At 36.3% G+C, this 27704-nt stretch overlaps 1 pseudogene; it reads right to left on the bottom strand.

The window, feature by feature from the left end:
* LOC149163755 (alcohol dehydrogenase 1-like) lies at positions 1-27704 on the bottom strand (annotated as a pseudogene).

Below are 27704 nucleotides of genomic sequence, written 5' to 3'. Positions count from 1 at the left end.
TTATATTTTATCGTTAAGCTCCTCAAGTTCAACAAACCTCCCATGAAGATTGTTTAAGGCCTTCCACACATCCACTATTTCATCTCCAATGTGCCCCAAGAGTTCCCACTCTTTCACAAGAGCTTCATAATGTTGTTTCCTCTTTCCCTTCCAATAATCTATCATGTCTTCAAGCTTTTGAAAGTCTCTGAGATCTGCCATATAATTCCTTTGTTCAACTTGGCCCAAACTCACTCCTTTACCACTGCTCAACTATGTTGCATTGTGACCAAATCCTAATTCAGTCCTGATCTGAGACAATGGATTGTGGGATCCCAAAGTGTACCCACAATCGCTCAAAGAAGAGCTTAGTATCGGCCTTTGTTGTGATACTCTTCTTGTAGGCCACTATTATGGCCATCTTAGAGAATTTGTCGGTGACCAAAAAAACACAGTCATTGTCGTGCTTAGTAGAAGGAAGGCCCGACATGTAATCCATGGAGATGGATTCCCAAGGGTGAATAGGAGTAGACAAAGGAGTATATAGGCCTTTATTTTTAAAGATTTGTTTGGCAATGGCACAAGAAGTGCAGGATCGAATGTACTTCCCAACATCCCAATGAACTTTTAGCCAATAAAAATACTTCTATAGTACATCCACTGTTTTCTCTACTCTGAAATGTCCAGCAAATCGACTATAGCGTGCCTCCCAAATAATCTTGGCAGACTCGCTTGAAGGAACATATATGTATCCCAGGTGGCATAACAGTGCATCATGGAGGTGAAAATTTTGAACTTCCTTACCTTCCAGGAGTGTTTGGTATGTTTGTTGAATTTTGGATCGCTCTTGTAAAGATGCAGCCACCCCAAAGTCTCGTGCCCACATGAGTTGAGCATAATGATCAACACCATGATTGGTGGTCAGCTAAGGTAGTCTACAACATTATTGGTGCTTCCTTTCTTGTACTTAATGTTCAAGTGGAATTTGTGCATGTATGTGGACCATTTCTGATGGAAATCATTCTGCAGCTTCCCTTATGTCTATATGAACTGCAGGGGCTGGTGGTCTATGTGGATAACTATTTCCTTCCCCAGAATGTAATGCTTCCAATGATGACAAGCCTGCATAATGGAATACATTTCTTTCTCATAGGTGGGATACTTTCAGACTGTATTTGAAAGTGTCTCACTGTGGTAAGCCATTGGATGCCCCTGCTGAGTAAGAACTACACCAATAGCATAGGAGTCATCTGTCTCAATATCAAATGGTTGTTGCAGGTCTATTAATATGAGAATTGGTTTAGAAGAGAGGTGATGCTTCAACTCGACAAACTACTTCTGTTTGGTTTCAGACCAAAATAACTTTGCTTTCGCTCCACCCTTGGTGACTTGACTTAAAGGCCAAGTGATATGAGAGAACCCCAACATGAACCTGTAGTAGAAATTGGCAAGAACCAGAATGTTGTGGAGCTATGTTAGAATGGTTGGGTTTAGAAAATCTCGAATGAACTGTATCTTGGCTGGGGCCACATGCAAACCTTGCTCATCAATGATATACCCCAGATATTGAACATAGGTCATGCCACAAGTGAATTTCTCCAAATTGGCACACAACTTGTGTTGTCGCAAGGTTTGGAGGACATGTTGAATATGGTGGAGGTTCTCTTCCCAAATCTGGTTGAAGATCAATATGTCATCTAGATACACCAACACGAATGCATTGGTGAAGGGTCCCAAGATTTCATCCATCAATCTCATGAAGGTTGTAGGGGAATTTGTCAAATTGAAAGGCATGACCAACCATTCGAAAATACCCTCTTTGGATATGAAGGAAATATTCCACACATTGGAGGGTTCGATAGGCACCTGGTGATAACCAGACTTCAAATCGATCTTTCTGAACTACTTGGCCCCCTTGAGCTGGTTCAGAAGGTCATCAATCATTTGGTACCTATTCCATATAGTGATCTTGTTCAGCGCCTGATAGTTAATGCAGAGTCTCTAGGTCCCATCCTTTTTCTGCACCAATACAATCAGGCTCCCACATGATGATGAACTTGGAAACATGTGCCCTTTCTGTAACAAGTCTTAAATTTTCCTCTTGATTTCATCATTCTCTAGAAAAAAAGCATCGATAGATTGGTCCATTGGGTAGCGGTGCACCCGAGCTCATATTGATGGAGTGCTTGACCTGATAGTGTAGAGACACCCACATAGGTGAGGAGAAAATGTTCATGTACTCCTCCATGACCTTGTCCATCTGCTGCTATTATGCGAGGAACCATGTTTGGAATCTGTGGCCATAATATTTTTCTTGCCTTGAGGGTGAATCATAAGAAAAAAAAATTATTGGTCTGTGAAATGATCTTACTACATTGCTTTGCAATGATCAAAGAGATGGTGCTAGGCGGAGCTACCTACAGTATCATGTACAACTAATTGTCCAAAGTCATAATCAGAGAGTGAGGTCTAGGCTCATATACAACATGTTGCTTCCACAAGTATGGTTTTCCTAATAATACATCAAAAATTTCAATAGGGGAAACATCACACGGTACCTCATCCATGAAAGGCTTGACGATGTAGGGAAGGTGACACTATTGACTGATGCAGATATCTCATCCTTCATGAAGAAACCCAGTGGTGTACGGCTATGGATATGATGTAGTCGGAAGACCCAACCACTTCACATCCTTTGCTGAAATGAGGTTCTTTTGGTTCCCGCTATCAGCAATGAACTGTAGCAGAGAAACCTTCACCCATATATGTTAGTAGAAGAGGCATCCCCCCTCCTTTGTATCTTCAGGCTCATTCTTTTGGATCTTGGTGGTGGCCTTTGTGGCACTAGGCTCCACATCAATGATATGCTTCCCTTTGTTATTCCCCTTGTCGGGTTTTGACTCAGAGTCAGAACATACATATGATTCAAAAGCCTTCAGCTCGGCCACCAGTGACTTCTCGTCTTGACAATCACTTGTGTTGTGAATGGAGATATTATGAAACTAAAAACCATTTTCCTGTGTCTTTCTTTGTCTTTGTGGTGTTGTTCTTTGCTTGCGGCCTTGATAGGGTGTCCTGGGTTTCCCCACCTTGGCTTTGTCCTTTTCTCTGCAATTTGGGGGCCCCTTTCCCTTGCTTTGGATTCACAAATCCAAAGTATCGCTTATTCTGTTTAAACTTCTGCTCAATCTTGACTGTGTATCATTATGTTGTGCCAACTGAGGATATGTCCAAAAACTCCATGTCATCCTGGATATACTTGTGTAGGCAATTGTGGTACTTTAGTACCAAATGTTTCTCGGAATCTTGATACACAACTGTGTGCGAAGGGTATGAAAAAAATCGGTAAGCTCTGGCATGTCTTGGTCCCTTCCCTTCCGCAGTGTGGTTCACTTTATTTTTTTATCCTCATAGCTCCCAATAGGTTAGTAATGATCCTTTATGGTGTCTCAGAACAAATTCTAGGTGGGTGCGACTGAAAAATAGTGAGGGTGTACTTTCGTCCTTCTTCTCATAGTGGGTTTTTCATCAATCCTTGATGTGGGGGGATACTTTGAGAAGTGAAAAAAGTTATCTTTTCCCAGCTGGAAAAATCATGAACAAAAAAATATCCTTCGAGCATATTTAACCATTTATCTACGACGTCTACATCTATCTGACCTTCAAATATGGGGATGTCAAAGTTAAATTGTACCTTAAAGGGTGTGGTGCTTCTAGGGTAGCTGTTGGAAGGAGATGTGTCATGTTTGGGTAGCCGCTGAAGGATATCCTACCCCCTTGTCTTTTTTCTCTTCTGCCATGGGAGGCCATTGAGATTTGTGAGGTTCATTTTTCAAAGGTTCGACCAATTCGAGCCCTAACTCCTTATCTCCCGACCTCGTTGGGGAAATGAAAAGAAAAATATAGAAAGAGAAGATTTCTTTGATACCACTGATCTAAACTTAAACAAGAACACAACAAATTATAAAGAGAACCATAAATACAGAGATGCAGCAGAAACAACTCTTCATTTCATTAATATCTCATAATGAAATATGCTTACAAACAAAAACGAAATAAAAACAACTCGGGCTATCTCTAAGGAGAGATGTGGTGGCTACATGCCTCTGTACTATGTTACAATGAGGCTCTAAAGCCTATTTATTATTGATAAATAATAGAAGATCCTAAACATCTAAAAACCTAGCCCTAGGAGATGAAGCACCAAAAATATGGGCCCCATTTGTGTAAATTTATACATCAACTTCTTAGGGTCGTAACTTTGGCACATGATCTCCTTTTGATGTGCACAATACCTTGTTAGAAATATCTATCCGAGGACTACAACTTTCGATCATACTATTTAGTTTTCTCCAAAAAACATCGTTTAGGGCCTCAAAATGGCTCCGAATGTTTAGGGCCTAAAAAATTGCCAAAAATAGTAAATTGTGCTACAATTAAGGAAACTAAAAAACTAAAAGAGACAGTGGTGGGGGTCCAAGTGGAATGAGCAGGTGGCCAACAATATCCACTTGGATTAACATGTTTATAAATATTTATATGGGAGAGGCAAATCCCTGTCAAGTTTGCCCAATAATAATATAAATATGCAAATTTACCTCAAATACAATATTTTACAAAGTCATGCAACCACCCAAAGTTGGCCTGAACACTTACCCAAGTTTTCCCGATGGTCATGCTCGGTCATGCAACTCTACCCACCGTGACGTTGCTGCCACCCATATGTACTTCTCTACCTGTCACAGTTCACTAGAAACCCCAAATTTCATGCTGCCGAATTTTCTACCGATTCTTACCACACTGTTCTATCCGTTGTTGCAACGTTCCACCCATCACACAAGTATGCCACTGTGCGACCTTGCTGCATGGTGGAAGCACTGAATTTTTTTTCACAAGTTTGCTCAACTAAACTGTGTTTTTCTGCTGCCACTAATACAAAATGGTTAATTAGTTACTAAAAAAAGACTCAAATTTGCATATAAATGAATTTTTCAGTCGATGACCAATAGTAGCTAATTTACAATATCTTATAACGCGACAAACTTTTAGTCATTTTTAGCCTAGTCATTAATTGATTGTCTCAATTTTATTGTCTAGTAGTATATTTGATCATTAATTTGTTCATTTATTTAATCATTGATTTGGTCATTAATTTCCACAATTAATGACAAAATATACAACAAAATGTATTACTAAATGATCACCAGAGAAATCGAATTAATGACCAAAGAAATATGATCAAAATGTTGGTCGTGTTATAAGATACCGTAAATTAGCTACTAATAGTCATATATATGCAAATTTTAGTCATCGTTTGAAACCAATTAATGACCAAAGAAATATGACTAAATTTTGGTTGTGTTATAAGAAATGGTAAATTTGCTACTAATAATCGTATATATGCAAAATTTAGTCGTCATTTGTCATAAAAAAATTATCATTTGTTGTAGTCATTTATCTTTTTTTGGTATTTTCATATTCATTATATAAACGACTACTTTAGTAGTTTATATTCATTTCATTTAATTTCATTAACAATCGTTATAAACAACTAATTTAGTCGTATATTCATTTTATCTGTGTTCATCATTAATAAACATAAACTACTAATTTAGTAGTTTTAGTTTGATTTTATGTGTTCATTATTAATCAACATAAATTAATTAGTATGATTTTGCAACTAAATTAAAAAAATGTCATACAATATTTTACATATCTATCTAATATGAAAACATAAAGTTACATATGTTAATTACAATACTAAGTAATATCAAGTGCAACTATAAATAATTCCAGCCACATAAATTATATTATATAAAATTTAAAGTATTACAATAGGAGTTTCCGACTTAATGTTGGTTGGAGTACAATTTACACATGAAATATTGTTTCATCACTTCAAAACATTATCATTGGTTTTCCAAGACATTGCACGTGAATTCACCAACTTCAAAGGCTTGACCATTAGTCTCTATGTGTGTGTCTTATGTGGGATATTCGATCTACGGGTACCACTAGACCAATTCTCTTCCCTCTCTCTCTTTAATTTGCATTTTTCCACTCTAGTGCTATTGTTCTCCTCTTTCTTCAATTCCTACTTCTTACCATCAATATTGAGTTCCTTTTCCAAGAAATAAGAAAAAAAATGACACAATGGAGAGTATAAGACATGAAAGTCGATGAACACTGGGATATAAACTAAAGTAGACTATAAAGGATTTATATGATATATACCTCAACATCAACAATATTGTTAATGCCATTTAAGCCCATAAAAGCAAGAAACTCGAACAAATTTTCATCAGTTGGGCAATAGTAGCCGCTATGTGGTTATATGACCTGTATAAACAAAGCAAATAAAATGTCACCATAGAATAAATTGTGTACCTACTGTGTTCTTAGTGTACAACATTTGTTGATGAAATGTTATCTTCAACTAATGTAATAAAATGGACACGCACATTTCTATCCCAATATTTTGAATTCCCATACTTATGGTACATTGCAATTTTGATTTTATGCAACATAATCAAGCACAATAGAGCTGGAAATTTCTAATAAGAATGTCTCATGCTCCAAATTTGTAGTTGTGTTGTTTCCTCCAGTTATCTTTAAGAAGCAGTGACACTTAAAAATAAAAATTGGTCGATAGAAATCTAATGGATGGAGAAAATTATCATTGACAAAATATTACAACAAGAAACTAAAAAAGAATAAGAAAAGACTTTGTAAATTCTAATACTAACCAGGAATATAGCTTCAATATATTAATCTTAATTTTTTAGTGTATTATTCCAGGGGAAAGGAATCCAATCCCTAGAAGCCAACAAATTATGTATGCCCCTTGTTTTCCCTATAATTAATTGAGCAAGATTAACAAATTAAATTTCCATTTAGAATCTCCAAAATGATTCTATAAATATTCAAAACAAACTTAATGTTACTCATTCATTTTTCTCTGATGTAGGAAAAACTGAATATGCTAACTTGTTTTTGAGTTGAAGAGTTATGTAATTCATCACGTCCAAAATCATTGCTTATTGTCATGATTGCTTTATTTTAATGATCAAGAAATAGGCCTATATTAGATTAGAAAACATATTTTTCAGAATATATCCCATTTTTCTAATTCAAAGAAAATTTTCCTTCCATTTTATGACGTTCAAACAAACTAGAATCCTTTTCCTTTAACCGGTCATTGTTGTAATATACTACTAAACAGACAGCTACATAATGAAGTTATTATTGGTGTAATACTAATAAATCACAAATACAGGCAAGAAATAACACCACTATGTCGTAGGCATGCCAAATCTTTATCCTCTTGGTTGGAAATATTACTTCACGAAAACAACATATTTGACAAAGATAACTTTTTGAAACTAACCAACGCTATTGTATCTAACAACATTGACATTTTATATTTGAATGCGCCCAAAATGTGTGGAAGTATCAAACAAGTGTAGTGCACTTCCCTACACACACTCCTCTTTCTCCATGTGTCTTCGTAGGAAACCCTCAAGTTCAATACTCCTACAAGTACTGCTACAAAGTTCTAGCTCTAAAGGCACTCAGATGTCAAATAGATGAATGTATTGTATCTTGGTTCTAAATGATAGACACAGTGATGGAAGCATCAATGGATCCTAAGCTCGATTATATGTCTCTATGAAATAGCATTAAGGAAATTGTCTCTATAAATCTTTAGGTCCAACTCAACATGAACAAAGAAAAAAGGTTTGACTTAAAATCAAGCAAGACTTAAGAGTTAATTCAGGAAATTTGGTCAAAAGAAAATAACTTGGACAAAATTTTATTTTTTTTAATGCCAATTTTACCGGATTCTTGCCCAAGCACAAGTCAGATCTTGAGATAGTTCTTCTCGAGTCTGAGTTAGACACTAAATTTTGTCCAAGTTAAGCTTTGGCTCCATCTGATCTGCTCATATTTAGATCTCAGCTGAGTTATAGTAGCCAAGTTAAATCATTTGAGTCTAGTAACTATGGCTACAAGTACATTTACCAGTTAAGGTAGCAATGGCCCAAACATGATATGAAAAATAACTATAATGTGATGAATCATTTCTTATGATTTAGGATTGATACATTTCAGATTATGGAAATGTTATGATGTCATGTATGGATAGGGTTGACAAGGATATGGTGAAATGTTCAAAGGCTACAGGCTATCACAAATGATGGTACTATAATTCAAGACCAGTTGACTTCCTATGAAGAATTTTGATTATACTTATAGGACCATTTATTGCAGATGTGTTGGAAAAGGTATCAAAAGGTTTGTGTTAGGTCACTTTTTAGTTTTGATATCAACCCCAATGAACAATTTACCTTTAGGCATATAACAACATGAGTTTCCAGAATTAATATACAAAATTTAAGTGGCTTGATAGTCACTGCCTTGAGATCTTATTGTCGACATAAAAGGACAATGTATAAATGTGTACTATACAAAGTGATAATCTCATATGAAGCTTCCCATAAGTTTTGTTAATTGTCATTGGAATTATCTTATCGTTGATTTGATTTTTACTTTGGATGCAATGGGTTTTAAGCTTGAATGAACTCCTTTTTTTCATTAGATTTTACATGTACATTACAACTCAGTAAAAGGTAAACGATTCTTAGGAGTAAATCACAGCGTAAAGTATTGAAACAAAATTAATAAATCTACAATTCAAAAGATGTTACACTATGACTTATTGAACTGATTCATATATTCAATCATGGTTTGGCTTATCTTGATTTTATAATGAGGACTATAACCAGATTCTAGGAATAGATATATTAGGATTTTTTTGGGTAACTTCCAGATCTGTTGAACAAATGTAAGAGGAATTTAAGTAAGGTTTTTGTATGAATTTAAGATGGTATCTTTTCCTTTTATGCCCCTTGGGAAAATATGGTTTAATAAATTCTTGACAAGTTGTTTTATTGAAAGTATGAGGATTCATGAGGCTGCAAAATACATGCCTAATTGTCCCTATCCTTATTCAAATTGTCCAAAAATCTATCAAGTGAGTTTTCTGTCATAGACAAACTCTAAGATTATGAGGTGTAGGTATATTAAGAAATAATCATCTATGTGTACTACCATGCATAGAGAGATACATAAAAAAATGTGATGAATCATCTTGTGAAATGTATCAATCTGCTCATCTCGATTTTAGTTGATTTACAAAATTCATTTCCAAAATGGCCACTCAGGACATCTGTTGAACTGATTTTTCATTAGCGTATATGGTACAGAAGGAAAAACAAGTTTCATTAGCGTATATGGTATAGAAGGTGATAAAAAATTCATCTGGTTATTAAGTGCATCCTGAGTTCCTTTTGGAATTGCAAAACTAGAAATCAGTAAGCTAGACTTTGTTGGTGGTCCTTGAGGAGGAACCACCCATGGCCTAAGGAAAGGTAAGTGAAGAATCCAAGGAGTAGCACCTCCTGGTGTAGGGTAGTGTCCAAGTTGTACATATCGATAGAGATTCCTTATTGCAGTCATTTGATGGGGTTCAAGATGAAAGCTCCTATGAATGGTGGACCATTGCACCCCTTCATTCATAGGAGTACTCCACACTCATGGTGACAATGTGAGTGGGCGAGGTGGACTCATAATTTCCCTGGGGGTATTATTGCTACCACCCCTCCCTAAGTTGGAAGCCCCAGTCATTTTAGTAGGAAATAAATGGCTCCTTGACACTGCCAAGTCTTCTGACCTCATTGCTGAAACAAGATTCCTTGCATCCATGGCATTAACTCATGCAAAAGGAGTTGTAATACCCATGACTTCAATCATTTTTCTAGATATTTTTGTTGATGTGGTTGAGAAATTAGTGTGAAAAAATATTTATGAGGTATTAGAGAACGCCTTCCCATGAATATGATTTGCAGCAATATGCCAAGCATTCTCCCACATACTCCTACCTCCATTTGATGCAGAGGAACCATTTTGAGATGATAACACACAATATTCACACAAAATCAGACTATTCATCTTAGACATATTGGAGAGACAAAAAATAAATAAAAATGAAATATTACATAAACAATGATCATCCAACATAAATAACAAAGTCAACATAGAACATAGTCACACACATCCCCTATATCAGAAAAATTTATTATCACTAGTGCCTCATTTGGTAATGACCCTTGACTGCCAAAATACATCATGCATTGCTAGTTAGAATGTAGATCCGAATTAATAAAAAATGTGGGTTCTGAGATAGAATAAACACAATAGAGATAACTCACATAAGAGACTCATACATAAGAATATGTGCACACACTTGTTGTGAATCTATGAAAGGTTGTTGAAACAACATTGATGTTGGTACTACTGTTGCATTCAGATATGGTAATGTTGATAGCTGCATGGTACCTGATGGTGTAAATTATGGGCCAATATCAGGAAGATTTGTATGAGAAGGCTTTTGTTCCTGTCTAGCCCCAATTTTTGAGGAATGGCTCCCTGGCCTGACTGATGCACTACAGGTCATGGTCGTAGACTATTCCTTCATGAGCTTTATTGAATATACACATTATGAAGTGTCATAATAAATTTTACTTGTAAATGGGGATACCCCCTTTTATTTTATTTATTTATTTAAAAAATAACATAAAGTGAGAGGTGATAGGGAATGTTTCCTCTGTGTATCCTCAAGTTGACATCTTGATGAGGTGGATTTGAGTGATAATAGTTTTTGATCCCTTCCTGACATTAATTCTCACAAGTTTCAGACTATGTGAAGAATGGATACAAGTCCAAACATGGCCTTGAGGTTGAATGGATGGTCGTTGAACTCTGGTTGGATGATGGGCTAGGGCTATGGATGATGCATTGTAATGGAAGGGTGGGGATTCTCTTTGTTTTAGCCCAGTTAACCCAAAGTAGGCTATCCCCCCAGGTCTTGGAGCCATAGAGGACAATGTGTTTGATGATTGTTTCCAAGAGGTATATCTCAGCCAAGATATCTCTAGGAAGTGGAGTTGAAATCACTCTCTTGAATCAGGCAAGTGAACCATATGTCTTGTTAAGACTAGGCTAGAAACCATGCCTCAAATTGAATCAAGGCCCTAATGACTAAACCCCCATGTAGAATTAAGGTTAATTGTGAATTGTCAAAGGTTCCAGATGATCGATAAGGCATCAATATGTCTGTGTAGCTCCTCGGGTGAGTAGGCCAAGAGGATTATATTTTTTGCATGTTTTTGACATGCTTCACCTTCATCTTTCCCAATTTGGCATGCTGTAGAAGCCTTGTTCTGTGAAGAAAGATCCAGTAACAATAAGAGATTTTTGATAAACACCCTATTTTTAATTCTACAAAGCTAAAGAAAGGACCCACTCCAACCTAGTCCAAACAATGAAGTCAGAAAGAATAAGGCCTAAGAAATTAAATAATTGAAAACTTTTAGAAAAAAGAAAGGAATTTGGCTTCAATCACCACAACATATTCAATCATTCCAAACGACATTGTAATGAACATAAGCTTCAATTGTAAAACTTGTTCTACATGAAGAATTCCATTCTATTAACATAATAAAAACAAATTTCACATAATTAACGAAAGTAAAATTGAATCACTTCTCTTGGTTGGCTAGTTTGAAAGGGTTTCCAACATCCAACATTTTTATCTATCTCACCATACTGCGCCATTGGAATTCTAAGGTAATGGCTTCTTTGAGTGCTCATTGCCACCTACAACACCCCTAGCTCGCTTATAGAGTGTTTCAATTTTTGATGAGGTGACTAAAGCAATAGAAGAAATCGAAGATTGTGATATTTCGTAAATAACTGGAGAAGATATGGAAGAGCCTATTAATACAAAAGGAAATAAATAAGACATGGAGATTGCAATTATCCTAAAAATTGTAAAAAAAAATCTTAAAAAATTATGGAAGAAAAATATGACTATGTAGAGCATGAAGATAGTGAACAATGTGAATCCTATTACATACATATAAGTGTGGATGATGAAACTCAAGTTGAAGATAAAAATATAATGTTGAAAAAGGTAGCATTCAATTAGTCCTCATTCTCTAATATTATAGAGTAAATCCCAGTGGTCCCACATACTGTATATTCCAGTGCTTTAGGAAGAGATCCAGAGAGGGACTAGACAAGGTAGATCAATGAGATCAATGAAGAAAAAGGACGAGGAGAAATTTGTCCTGGAAGGCAAGACCAGCAAGGTCAAGTGCAAGGAGGGCCAAGGAGTGGCCTAGTATAGTTAGAAGGGAAAGAAGAAGGATCTAAGCAAGATCAAGTTCTTCCATTGCCATGAGTTTGGACACTATGCCACAATGTGTCCTAAGCAGAAGGAGGAGTCCATTAAGGATCATGTAGCTGCATCAACAAAGGTATATGCATTTTCTACCTTGTTCAAGAAAGATTTCGTATTGATAGATTCCATGGAAAGCTCAACAGACAATAGTGTATGGTATATTGATTCAAGATCATCCTTCCATGTGATCGAGAACAAGAAGAGTTTCAGCCACCTAAAGGAGAAGGACATGTAGTTTTGGATTGAGCTAGGAGATGATGGCATGTATGCAACTAGAGGAATTGGTACCATCAGTTTGAAGAGGGAGTCAAGTTATCCTCTTCATCTTAGAGATGTCCTATATGTTCCAGGATTAAAGCAAAATCTTGTTTCAATAGCCACTACCCTTGAGGACAATAGTTATGATGTCATCTTCAATAGAGGTAAGGTGATTTAACTATAAATCACACTTTACAACAATTTCTTTTGAAAATAAAACTCTCTATTACTAGATCAAATGAGAATTTGCTTTAAGGGCTTTGTTTTCTTTTTCTACAAAAAATTATATATTTTAGATTTTTACTTTTTTTTTTTAAGAACATACACTCACTCAACTTATAATGCCCGAATGGCGCATTTCAAGCACTCTCTTGACTTGCAAGAGCGGATTCTTATACATCACCCGCATATGTTTGGTCGAGATTTATATACCTATAGAAATCACATTTATATGTTAGTTGAATCATTTGAAAGAACATTATTTAGAATTTGTATTTAGCATTGATGGGTTGAAAAACTTTTCATTTTTGAAACAAGTTTAATATTAAACTTCAGCCTTCTATGCAATTCCATGATGCCACAACTCACTGGACCTTTTTCTCTAACCATTGGTAATTGCACACATGTCCCTTATTTCAAATTGGCACCCTAGAAAAATATATTTATGGCAATCTCTAACTATTTGAAGTTGCTTAAAGATTCTTGATTTCAAATTGACACCATTTAGTTGAATTATTTAAGTGATTGCTATTTTTTTCTAAAATAATCAACAATTTCTAAATATTTAAGACTATCTAACATAATGATGTTTAATAAACATTGTGTGCCAAATTTTAATCAATATTGTATGCCATTCCATAATACCATGCATTGTTGGATTGTTTTCTCATTTCCTTTTCAAGTTTAAAGACCAAAGTTTTTACTAATTTTCAATTAACACCATAAAAAAATAAAATCATATATTACAAAGGATTCCATGCCTCTTAAGGTTAGATAGGGTAATGTATAATTTGTTTTTATAGGCCATGTGAAACAAAATTGTTCTTCACCCATACTTTTTCCTAAAAATATATAAACCGATATTTTCTAGTACAAGCTAATTATAATTTTATTACCCATAGTATCATCCTGTGCAACTTCCTTCCCAATAGCTTCACAGAAGCCGATAGTTGCACTTTCTTCCCAAAACCTTCATAGAAAGCCAAAGGCATTTGAATCAAAAGCGTCTTCCAAAACCAACAAAATGGGAATACAAAACTTATCAATTTCTATATCCATTGATTTCCCAAAATCTTCACAAAAGTCAGTGACTGTATTTTATTCTTGAAAGCTTCACAACAGCCAATGGCATTGCAATCTCAAGTACTCATCCAGAATGAATAAATGGTGATAAATTAGTTAGAAAATTCATTTCATTCTCCAACTTCTCACGTAGTTAATAATCATAACGAATAATTTATTTATAATTAGAACCAAGCAGTGTCATTTTCCAGGAGATTATCTTAACCCCGTAGCATTTCATGGTCAATACATGCTTGGAACGTTCTTAACTAGACATCTCAATCGATTGAGAGCCCTCAAGGGAGATGAAAACACACGTCACCTTTTCCTTTGTCTTCATCGATCTACCATGTCTGGTCCCTCTTTAGATCTCTTCCTAAAGAACTGGCATATACAGTACGTGGGACAACTGGCATATACTATATAATATTAGATGATGGGGACTAATTGAATGATACCTTTTTGAAAATTATATTTTTAAATTCAACTTGAATTTCATCATCCACACTTATAAGTATGTAATATGATTCACATTCTTCACTATTTTCATGCTCTGCATAGAGTCATATTTTTCTTCTATAATTTTTTAAGCAAACGTTTTTACAATGTTTAGGATAACTCTAGTCTCCATGTCTTGTTTATTTCTTTTTGTGTTAGTAGGTTGTTCCATAGCTTCTCTATTTATTTATGAAATATCAAAATATTCTATTTCTTCTATTGAATTAGTCACTTCATCAATTGAATTAGTCACTTCATCAAAAATTAAAACACTTTGTAACTTAGCTTGATATTGATTAGTGTTTCTCTCCATTTTATTGTATTTTATTTATAGAATAATGCTAGCTTCTTTGGACCTAGTTTTTACTGGAATTATCAGAAAAATGATTTAATCCAAGCCTTGCTGAATGAGATACAATGATATTGCATCATCCTTTTGTTTGCTAGGAATTTATCCTCCAACCTTGAATCAAGCCTTCATAGGCTTCCTCATTTTAGGATTCTTCAAATCCATTCGACACAATATATCATAAATATTCTATACACACTTTGGTTCTCATCTTAAATACCCCCAAAATCATAATTTTTACTATATAAACTAAGGAGTGGTGGCAGGACCTTAGGGATTCAAGCCTCTGGCTCAACGCATTCACCATTGTCCATTGGGCCAAAGCCACCCCCAACGCTTAATAACGGTGTTAGGGTTATATGATTCAAGGTTCGGTCCCAAGAGTTATAACCTCAACACGATGCCACACATGGATGACCTCAAGATCCAACCATAATATTGGTCTCCCATGACACACACACACAAATATATATCTATATATCTATATATATATATATATATATTTCATTGGATGGGGGATAGGAATGACAAAAAATTGTTTAAAAACAAAACAAAACAGAGATTTTAGAAAATAGGACTTTGATACAACTCCATAAAAACAACAATTCTTAAATAAGAGTCCCAAATGACCTTGATGGTGCATATATGAAAACTTCAATGAAAGAATAATAAATTAGGGTGGAAGATTGTACCAAACAATGGAGTGAAAACTGCTTATAAAAAATTAAAAATGGTTTCCCATTATGAAAATGTACTAAGTATTCTGATGTACAATGCGTAGATGATATTTATCATGGCTCAAGTGTCAAATTAGTGAATAAAGAATTTTTGCCACATGAGTGAGTTTTGATAGGATGCATCTAGACATCTCCAAAATCATCAAGGGACATCATCCAGACCTCCCAAGTTTTGGAAGCGAAAGATACTAGGGTGTGGCGGTGATGGGGGGCTTTTCCCTATAGTGCCCATGAAGATGGGTTCCATGCAAACATTGTATTTATGCAATGTTTCATCTTCCTTGGTGCTCATTTGTTTTGTTTCCATGGAGAATGTGATCATACCACTCGATTTTGATGTGCTTTAGTCCAAAGAAGCCAAAGTTGGCAATTGGCAGAGGTATAAGTACTAGCCAATTGCAAGCTATTGCTCAAGTTTGATAACTTTAAGGACATTAATCTTGTTGTCAAACTTTGAACTAGTTATAAGGCTTTCAAAAAAAAATTAAAGGTAAATTGAATCCACATATGGTGTTTGTGATCAGGGTATCTAGTCACACTACTATACACATGGCTTCTTCAATAACGGAGAATGTTATACACGGTAACATATCACATAAAAATACTACAGAACAATGAGCATAATAAGTTTTTCATAAAGCGAACAATATATGTTTTACCTATTATATTCTCAGACAAATGAACTCTAGTAGCATACACATTTCTTGCCTGCACTGCATACTTTCTATCTCTTCTTATTTCTCTTTTCACATCCCTAAATATGATCTTCTCAATCTCGTAAAATACAATCATCTTCACATTCAACTACAGGCCCAAAAAACATTCAATTGGTTATTACCATTACACTTACCTCAAATAAGTACTATCGGCTGGCTCATTACTGTGTAGTTAGTTATGCAAACAAATCTTGTTGGACATGGTATATTGCTCAATGGTGAACTGTGTATAACTAGCGAACTCATTTACCACAGACTGCAGAGATTTCCCCTCGGGAATATAGAGATACTCATCTACATCAAAGGAAAAGGTCCAATTTGCCATGAATTTGTACATGTGCAGACAATCATTCACAACCAGAAACTGATCATGATACTACCCATCATATTGTTCCTGCTCAACTATATTTGGCAATGTCACACAACCAGCTGGAATCCATGGCTCCAACACCTTTATAACTTGGGAATGGACTCCACTAGCATCGTGAAAAAAAAGTTTGATCGAGGGCCAAAAAATTTGTCATGATAAGTCATCCATTTTCTCATTCTCTGAGGACTTGGGTCACCATACAGAGAGGAGCCACAATAGAGATAATCATAGGGAGGAGCTTGGCTATAAACAGAGTTATTGTAGCTACCTTTATCTTCCTTGAGAGCAACGATTCTCTCTGGTTTTCCAAAATTCTCGCCATGGAGTGCATGAAGAATGAGCTCTCCACCATTGCCATCTGTGCCCATGCTCTAAGAAAACTTGCAGTTGACAACAATGAATATGTAAACTCGGCCATAGCTCGAGTCTGGGAGCATTTTGTAGGCGCTACCCATCATTATTGTAGCAAATAAATTTTTTGGGATCCATTCGCATTCAAACCGTGGCTTTCCGTAAACATGGAGAGGCTTGGAAGCAAGCCCAACTACAACAAACATGGCTGGACCTCCTCTGTATGCTCCCATTTGGATAAACAAACATGCAACATTGCCATATGGACGAAATACCCGCTTGTTGTTGTTTCCTAGCTCAATTGCTTTCTTGGTGGGTTTTTTCCTTTTACTGTTAGGAATAGTATTTAGCTTTGTCCACGGGGGCTTCACTCACTGAACCTCTGACATAGCACGTGCGTTCATGGCATACTAAACAATACCCTTAATTTGACTACATATTGGAAAATACCTCTAAAAATCACATTATTTAACCCCCTACCAATATAAATCCAATACACCTTCCCAATTTAAAAAACCCCTATTTTCACTAAATATTGTATGTATCCATTTTTTTTCACATTTTTATACCCTTTTATTTTTATATCCTTTGTATAGTGACATGATGCCTCTCTTATGACCCCACATGCATTCTACAATGCACCTTTCTTCTTTTGATGGTGGGCTAGTTTGGCAGAGGATGCAAATGATCCATATGACAGAACCGTCCATATTGATTTTCAGCACAAGATATTTGTTGCCAAGGGTTACAATGCAAGGCATCTGGCTGCAGGAGCTCTAGGCATTCCTTTGTTCGAAATTTTCTTAACAAAAGACAGTGATAAAAAATACAAGGAGCGAGTGGTCTACTTCACGTCTACTTGCAACGAAATGGACAATCTACAGATGCTTCCTTTTCAGTATCACCTAAAGCTTCTAAAGACTCAGATACTAGCACACAAAAAATATGATGCAGATGTGGGAGATGAGGGATTGAGATAGGTTCTTAAATATCTTAAGGCTTCGATGCCTAGCCTAAAATTCAAGGTGTTGAAAGTTGTGACTCTAGAATAGGGAAACACAGATATAATCTCAGGGGTTTTTGAGCAGTTAATCCAAGATGTCAATAAAGAGAAGGATGATGAAACTTTGAATGAGATGACTTGGTAAAGAGAAGGGTTTTCAAATTAGTGAGAGTGGTTTGGGAAACCATTTATTTTTCAAATATATAGAATTGAGACAGATTCTAAGAGATTTTAGTTTGAATGGCTTGGTTAACACTTTGTTTTCTAATTATATAAAATTAAAGCTTCAATTTTTTGTAACTGTCCATTAATGATATTTATTTTAACTGTATGTTAACGATATTTATGGAATAATTGTTTCTAATGTAATAGTTGCAGTTGATAACGATTCTCCATCAATCTACATCACTATTAAAAAGGGAAAAAGACAATTGTTTTACCTCTCGAGTAGCCAAGAAAGATTGATACAAAACACATGTATTTCCAATGCATTCAAAGCTATAATCCACACCTCCTTGTATCTTCTCTTCTATTACCTGACATAAATATAACTTTCTCCTTATCGTGAACCAGAGATAAATCTGTGAACATTTTATTAAGAAAAAAACCATTTAGCTTACCTCTTGAATGGGCTTTTCATGGTCTTTTGGATTAATGCATTCAGTCATGCCCAAGGCTTTTGCTGCATTGAAAATGAAGTTAATTGGTGAGTTTCTACGTAATTCCCTGGTCTCAGTTATGATGATATTTAATTTAGTTGGTTCTACATAATTAGGACTTAGAAAATGTATGGTTGTCTGATCTTCATAGGAGAATCCACTTTACCTTTGATGAACTTGCTTGAATTTGTGTCAATACCAATTATCTTGGAGGCACCTGTCATTCTTACAGCCGCTGTGACCTACAGATTGCCCATGAAATCATCATGAGTACACTTTAGTGAATATCATGAAATCTGAAATCGTTTGTAGAGAATATCACATAAAATTGAACTAGTGTCATGACGATATTACTGACAGCAAGGCCAATGGTACCAAGGCCAAAAATGGCCACAGTTGATCCACTTTGGATGTCAACTGTATTGAAAACAGTTCCAACACCTGAAAAACCAAAAGAGATATTGCTCATTCTAATTGTAAGTTGAATATTGTAGCTCCAATATTGAGGCTTAGATGCATAAAAAAAGTCACAGTAAATATACTAGTGGCTATTCCACAACCAAACAAGCATGCTTTGTCCAGTGGAGCCTATGGATTGATTTTGGCAATGCAAGCATACTCAACAACTTTGTATTCGCTAAATGTAGAAGTGGACATGAAATAGTAAATGGGTAATCACTTGATTGAGAAACATGTCTTTCCACCGTTTATCATCACTTTTCTTGCGAGATCAATTTTGAATTTATCACACAGATTAGTCTTCTTAGATTTACAAAACACACAATCTCCACACTCTCCTGTGAACAAGGGAATTATATGGTCTCCAACCTTAATATCTATCACGCCTTCTCCCACGCTCTCTACTATCGTGAAATCATAAATTGTATGCTCTTATTTCGTAATTTGTTCGAAAAGAATATAATCAGACTCATATTAACTGTAACTAACAAAGGCTTACCCAACACCCTCGTGTCCAAGTATGTGAGGAAAATTTTGCATGTTTTCATCCTGCAAACATATATAAGTCGTTTGAAGTAAAATAGTTATGGCCAGCAATGAGTACCAATAACAAGCATAATGGTGGCTGGGTGTAGGCGTTAAAGAAAAATGCTCAAAACTTGATACAATCTCCTCTAATTCTAGCAGAATCCCTTCTTCTTTCTCGAGCAGAGTATCAGTCATCTATTACTAGATTGACTGTTTTATAAATTTTCCCCTTTGCAACCGCTATAATCAAATCCTTTACATTAATAGCCCAAACCTTCATTATCGGGCACAATTTCATAATAGAGGGGCTCTATATACTATCAGCGCTGTCTTTACAATAGAAATGGAACAATACACATAAAACCACTATCGGCGCCATTTAAAATGGCAAACATGCGAAAGAGAATAAAATACACTATCGACGCATCGCTTCCTGGTAGTCACAACAGACCAGGCTTAACACCTCCGCGGCATTTTCCCCGATGCAATATAGTTCCGCGATCCAACGGTTGCGGTTAATCGCAATCCGACGGTCAACTATTCATCTGATCAATAAAGTTGCTTGGAGGTTCCCCGTCGTAGATCTAACCCCCAACTGATCCGATGACCGAAAGCGATTTCGGGCGCACAAAATGCATGACCCTTAACCAAATTCTGGACCTAATGGTAATTATAAATCTCCAATCTAATAAAGTTCGGGTCCGACCTCTCGCTTAACACCCGTTCACTTTTTCAACCCGAAATCCACCAGATGACAAGGCCGAGAGATCTACGGCTTGCAGGATTCAACTAGCACGCAGGTTAGTCAATGAAATCAATGGTGTAGGATGATTGTGGTACGTCACTTGATTTAAGAATTTAATTCTTTCAACCGTCTATAGTTATAAATATAGCGACAAAGACTTAAACAATCACACTGAAAATAATTTATGAAACTGAACATGAATTTAAAGTACCTTTAACAATTCAAGCCGAACCAAGAATCAATGAAAAATAGAGGATTACAGAGAAACGCACACCTCCGGGATTGACCAATTTACAATGGAAATACACAAAGCTTAAGTTTCTGCAATTTTTATTCATATAAGGCTAGACAAGCCAAATCAATTCCAATCAGTCCAAAAATCCAATCGGTCCAAATCCATTTTACATCCTTTGAAACTTACATAAATACAACTCCACTCTAACTATAATATCCTTAAACAATGGATCAAATCTGTCTATTTTAAACTAAAATCAAATCTGAGAAATATTCTCCTCTAGACTCTCAACTAAATCAAACTATTCTAATTAATTACAAAATCATTCAATTGCTACTTTCTAGCTCACAATCCTATCTAGAAAGCTATAAATTGATGGCTAAAGGATCCCACTCCTTTGCTTGTAGATTTTTTTGTATTTTTGGAATAAGTTTGAAGCTTTTTGCCTCCAAGCCTCATGCTCCTGCATCACATAACAAGCTCCACAACCTTCATGGAAAATATATAGCATAACAAGCTTGAAACCACATTAATAACCAGTGGCTGCTTAGCTTCCCATGCTACTGCAACTACTTATCAGGTCACAATGCATCTCTTAATGTTGCTAATTCTGAACTGAAACCTCTAGGAATAGAATCTAACTACATAATTTATGCATATGCAAAACTATACCTAGGCAAGTGATAACTTCGCCATGAGTACTTTTCTGAGGCAAGAGACAATCTTCACCATTATAGCTTGTATCTAGTTTTTGAATCTGCTGGCTTAGATGGCTAACACTTTCTTCAGGAATAAGAGCATTGGAAGTAGACTCCCACAATGCAAATTCATTTCCAGGTCTAGGTGATGCCATGGTGATGCCCAATTTTTACCAAAAGAAAAGCCCACGAAAATCCTCTAAAACCATCACAAAATAGTCTCTATTAGATACTCTAATGAGGAGAAAGAGGTCTGGTGTGACTCTTATTCCTTTTTGAGTGAGAATTTCCATGATATGATGGCCTATTTAGCTATGTAAGTACATGCGTAGCCAACTTGTAGCCTCATAAACCATCACAGAATAGTCTCTATTAGATACTCTGATGAGGAGAAAGAGGTTTGGTGTGACTCTTATTCATTTTTGATTAAGAAGTTCCATGATATGATGGCTTATTTAGCTATGTAAGTACATACGTAGCCAACCTGTAGCAAGACCACAGTGGAATTAGAGGTTAACCCTACAGCTAGAAACATAGCATGATGAATTAGAGGTTAACTCTGACCTATTGAAGGAATCAAAGTGGCGCAGTGAAAGCAAGGATTAAAGACCTATAATTGATCAGACTGCCTATAAATCTAAAGTATCAGAGAAATATTTAAATAGCCATGAGAGAGGATTGATTGAAATTCCAACAAATTATTTCTAATAGTCATTACAGGTACCAAAATTCTAGCAAGGATAGAGACATATCTTAGAAGTAAAGCCTTGGAGAGAGCTGTCAAGGGTTGAAAAGAGCCTTCATTTGACATCATATAATTAGGGTTTGAAATCAATGAATAATGAATGGGTGCTAAACCAATCACCATACATATGTTAAAAGTGCTCAGTGAGGAATAATTGTTTACATTGATACAATTATCTAAAATAAAATAGATCGCCCCAAAATTGCATTGTTGAAACACTTTTATTAGATCTTTTTATCACATAAACCCTCATTGTTTTTCATAAAGTCCTAAAGATCAAGAAAATATTTCATGTAGCTAAGAGGGAGACCACTATCACCTAACCCTCTCTCCTTTACACTTTAAGCTGCCTCTCCCCTACTCAAGGGAGGCTTCCTAGGGATAAAATTGTTGAAATTTTAGGCAATGTGAGGAAAAGAGATATGAAGAGTAAATTCCAACCAAAGAGTTTCAAAGAATTAAGAAAATAAAATAGGTGGAAGAATAAAAAGCTAATATCTTTCTATTGGCCAGTGAAGTTTGCTACAATACCTTCTGTAGACAGTGCTAATGACAATGGCTCATGCAAAGAGATCCCATAGATCTCCCAACACAGTCACCAACAGGAGATTGATTAGATGCAATAGCTTCCCTTGAGATAGAGGAGGATGAAGGTGAATCATAAAGAGAGCCCGGTATATTCCTCTGTGGAAAAATAGACCTAATTAGGGGCAAAATCCTAGACCCAGACGATGGTAGAGCAGGATGATGCAACTGCTGCTAAAAATGATGATTGTGACTAGAACTGAAGCTCGAACAAACTTCTACGGGAAAATCAAAAGAAACCCATTGTGATGTTCCTCCAGCCCAGGGTTCATAATGTTGGTGTTCAACAAAATGGCTACTACTCTCTCTCTCTCTCTGGGTGAGCATATTTCTCTTGGATGTTGAGTGTTGTTGTTTCAACTATTGGGACAATGTTATCTCCTTGGACCTATGTTGTGTAAATTCTCTGGCAACTGTGATTTTCTCTTGCTTATCTTTACATTCTCCCTTTGCTGGTGTTTGTGAGCAAAACCCAAGTTGGTGTGCCACTACCATCCCACAAAAACCAATAAAATTAGCATATATAAATCATACATACTAAACTATTTAGTAGCAAGGAAGAGAAACAAATGGAATACATAGAACCATACATGTCAAAGCAAAGATGTCCATTGTCACCCAGGTCCCATACTCTTTCAACTTTATATTGACGATTTAGAAGATCTCATTTCAAAGTGATACAGGTGGTTTCCTTCTCTATGGGATTTCCAACTGGGATGTAAGATCACCTCACTTCTCTAGGTGCAATTATGGTTGAACTTTCCATCCACAATTTATTAAAGCAATATCTTATACATCACTCAAGGCAGTTGTAGGTTACACTATAAATATTTCATCTTTGTAATGAAATTTTCATGGAAGTATGAGAGATTATAGAATAGGAGTTTCATGTGATGACTTTATACACATCTTAAGTTTCTGGGCATATTTTATTTCTGTGTATCATAGAATAATAGGTTGTCACACAAAAAACTTCTCCTCCTAGCTATAGCAAGGAGCTTCCATAGTTTGAGGGGAACTCTTTTTCTATTGCCCCACATGTCCTAGAATTTATGAAGCATATATGAGAATTGATGGAAAGACATGAAGATTCCATGATAAGGTTATTTATGCTTTCTTTAGGACAAGGGCATGGCAGCTAGCTGAAGCATTCTTGTAGCCCAAACAACATACATTCTCTAAAATCTCTAGTTGAAATATTCCCCAAGCATTGCAACCCAAGGTTCAGAAATTTGATGGTACATATTAAGAGTTGTTGACAAGCCTACAAGAGGAAGGCCTCCTTGGTCTTTTTGAAGGAAATGATAACATTGTTGGGGATGAAAGTGGAGCATCTATGGAAGAGGGATTGTGCTCAAAATTTGAATATGAAAACACTAAATATTTGTAACACGAACAACCTTGCAGCAGCAATGACGGGAAAGAGGGCCATTTTATCATCTAAAGTGATTTCTTAACACATAAATGAGTACCAACATGAAAAATGTTATGGCATTATTACAACACCTTCAAATGATACATGTGCCACTCTTTCTAGTGAGGATTGGCATCAGGTTGGTGATGTTTTTTTTGGATGCTCCATGGGAAACAGTGTTGCAGATACAAAAGAAGAAAGTAGTAGCAATTTTGAGATGAATTTTGGTGTGGAATTTATGCTCACAAATAAAAACAAGAACACTCCCTTCTCTTATGGATTATGTACATGATAATCATAATAATGAAAACATAAGCCTGGCCACTCATAATGATCCTCTCATCAGTATCAATCAATCATCAGATCATATATTTTGGGTTGCATAGAGGCAAGTCCTATACATGACTTTTATGGACCATTGATGTCTGGTGATCACGAAGAAGAGGGGAAGTTTGATTCTGAGCCCTTCACAAGCATCCGCCATGAGGGTTTTGAGACTGTGTCATGTTATAAAAGTGTTGGAATAACCTCCCTAGACTTGTCACGAGAATTGAGGATAGAATATTCCTCCGAGGACGAGAGACTTTGCTCCAAATATGATAGCAATAAGGATTTTGCACCAAACATTGGCATTTCTGATAATGAGTATCAACATTACACAAGTTATGAAATCCTCATTGATGAATTTGTTGCTCTAGAGGAACACAAGTATTTCTGTTTTGTACACCAATTTCCCCAAGTCTTGAACAATGAAAAGTAGAAATCAACGGAGTCCTCTTATCTATACAATCAACACTACAAACCTTCTTTATTAGAGCAAAGTCATAAGGACCATATTTGCGAAGAGTCAAAGGAATTATCTAGCAGCGTAATAGAAGCCACACCTCTTCACATTGGAGCAACAAACAAAAAGGTGCCCCTTAGGTCTAAATCTTCCAAATCAATGAATTTATGAACATCTACATAGACTTTGGTATGTACATTATTCATTAGTGAAATGATTAAGAATGGATTGTTCTAGTTTTGCAAGGCACTTAAGGCCCTTCTATTGGCAACTATATCAATCCTATAAAGGAGTAAAACCCTTTGTCTGTAGTTTGAAATTTGTGGATGGTTTTGTGCATAATCCCTAGAAGGATAATCTCAAAAAAATCCAGTCCTATGCATTAGTTGAAGGTCTATGATGGGCATTAGTCCTATTTTGAGACCACTATCAAAGGTTACCAAATTTTTGAAGTTCAAGGTACATGAAGAAAGTTCTGAGAATGTTTTGCAAAGTCAAAATCCAAATTGAAGAAGCTAAAATTCTGAAGTCTCAAGTTATCAATTTTTCTTAAAAGAAGTCGAAATTGTCAGCATGTTTGTGAAGGAGTCAAGAGAATTATTTGAGGATGTACTTGTATATTATAGAGATTCGTTGACTCCTCTGAATCAACTACTAATACCAACTGTTGCACTCCACAAGCCGACTCCTATGAATCAACTGCTAATATCACCTATTGAACTCCACAAGCCAACTCCTCTGAATCAACTGCTAATACTGCTTGTTTCACTCCACAAGCCGACTCCTCACCTCTTCTTCTATTTGTGTTGGGTGTTCATAGAACCCGTCATTTTTTAAATCCTTGATCCTGAAGGTTACCGTAGTTGGATAGAACATGGACAGAACACATTAATTTTAGGTTATGGACTCCCTTCGGAATGAGAATGAGAGAGTAGCTAGGTGGGTGTAAATAAGGTAGCATGGTTGTATAAGTAAGAAAACATGCTCAGAGATTCGAATGAAAGCAATAGGTCTCACTCAAGCTGGAAAGGCAAAAAGGTGGTCAGACAAAACTAAACTTAATGAATATCACTATCCACCCGGTATGACAACACATCTCCTTCTGTATCTCTTTTTGTAACTGAGTATCCATTTCATTGATCATCCCCACCTCATCTTGATTTTCTAGATCGATCGACAGTGACAAAAGCTTGTCTTGCCTTCCTTTCTTAGTAGTATCCTTCCATCCAAGCGCTCCTACCTACTTATCGGGTATCTGTTGGTAGGTCTCGCTCATGTGCTCACTGCAGTTGGAGAAGCCCTCTACTATGACACAGTTGATGTGTTCGTTATAAAGAAGTAGGGTAGTTGGACACGGGTTCGAACAATCAAGAGGCAGGGCGAGGATTTGAGGAGTGGTCCTATCTGGTTCAAACTCAAAAACTCAGCTCCTCTTAGGGTTCAAAAGCATAAAGGCTTAAGATTGCAGTGTGGTTGCAGAGAGGCTCAAGCCCACCTCGACTCCAAAATCAATCATTTCCAACTCCTTCCCTCCGACTGAGTGCGTGTAGCCCAATATTTTTCCTAGGTTTGCAAAGTGGTTCGACTCCACCTCGACTCCAAAATGAATCATTTCCAACTCTTTCCCTCCACCCCTGTGTGTAGCCGAGTGTGAGCTGAGTGCGTGTAGCCCGATATTTTTCCTAGGGTTGCATAGTGGTTAGACTCCACCTTGACTCCAAAATGAACCATTTCAAACTCTTTCCCTCCACCCCTGTGATGTAGCCCAATATTTTTCCCTCCACTTGGCCAAAAAAATGTATAAAAAATACCTTAAGATATATATATATTGTTGTATGGTATATTAAAACCCTTTACGCCCTCATTATAACCCCAATATATTATTTTGTGAATTTTCCATTTTTAATGCCCCAATATGAACACATGTGATAGAATATTAGTTTGTGAGTGACACCCCGTGGCTTTGTCATCTGATAGATTTGATCCATTTTTCTGATTTAGACACTGTATCCATAATGATACGAATCTTCCTCGAGAAATATTGGGGTAGGATTTGTACACAAGGGGATATCTTGGGGCATAAACTGGGCTAGTATCAACAAAAGCCCCATAACCATGATGGTCCCCATGAGAACCTTGGTCTCTATGCACCATATGGAAATAAATCCAGGTAGATCCTCTTTCTCTCTATTCTTTACCACTGAGATCATAACAGAAACTGAAAGCAAAAAATCCTAAAATATAGATCTCTATCGTTAAGCCCACAACAACACTGATTTGAATATGTCATGGCGCTTCTGACTCGAAGAAGATCATGTTATCAGAAAAATTGAATGCGGGGTTATCTGATTTACAAGTGATATAATAAATGGAGGATGCGGGGTTTGTAGAATATGGGTGTTTTTTTTTCCTACAGCAAAATCTCTGTTTTAGATTTTTAATTTTTTTTAAAAGAAAATTGACACTCACTCACCTTATAATTCCCAACATGGCACATTTCGAGCACTCTCTTGACGTGCCAGATCATATTCATGTACATCGCCCGCATATGTTCGGCTGAGAACGACATGGCTGCAAGCTGATCGGTTATATACCACATGTCGAGATCGAATCCGGCCACGATGAGCCTCCCCGTCTTCTTCGAAACCAAGTTTCGAATGTAGTAAGCCCTCGACACAAAGTTGAGAAATTTGTAATGTTGCCCAATCCCCCATCCATCCCCAGACTTGGCCCCTGTCGTTCCCGTTCACAAACAAAACCCCCAACTAAATTTAACAGGACCTCAGCTAAACGAACCCCCTGAACCTGTATATTTTCTTATTTTTCTTTCTCATGCCCCCTGGTGATTTTTTCAGCATTTATTGGGGGAATTTTTGAGTTTGTTTCACTTGCTCCACATCCGATCTATCTCAGTTTTCGAAGAAACCTTTGTTCTAATTCCCATCGGTGCCGAAATTCAAACGAGTGCTTGAAAATTCCCCATGGAGGAGTTTGCAAACGATCCAT

Source organism: Pinus tabuliformis, chromosome 5_1 (genome assembly GCF_031772625.1).
Source record: "Pinus tabuliformis cultivar Carrire ecotype Pingquan chromosome 5_1, CPIR1, whole genome shotgun sequence".
Classification (NCBI taxonomy): domain Eukaryota; kingdom Viridiplantae; phylum Streptophyta; class Pinopsida; order Pinales; family Pinaceae; genus Pinus; species Pinus tabuliformis.
Note: the sequence above shows the minus strand (reverse complement) of the source record. Positions and strands in the feature narration are given on the sequence as shown.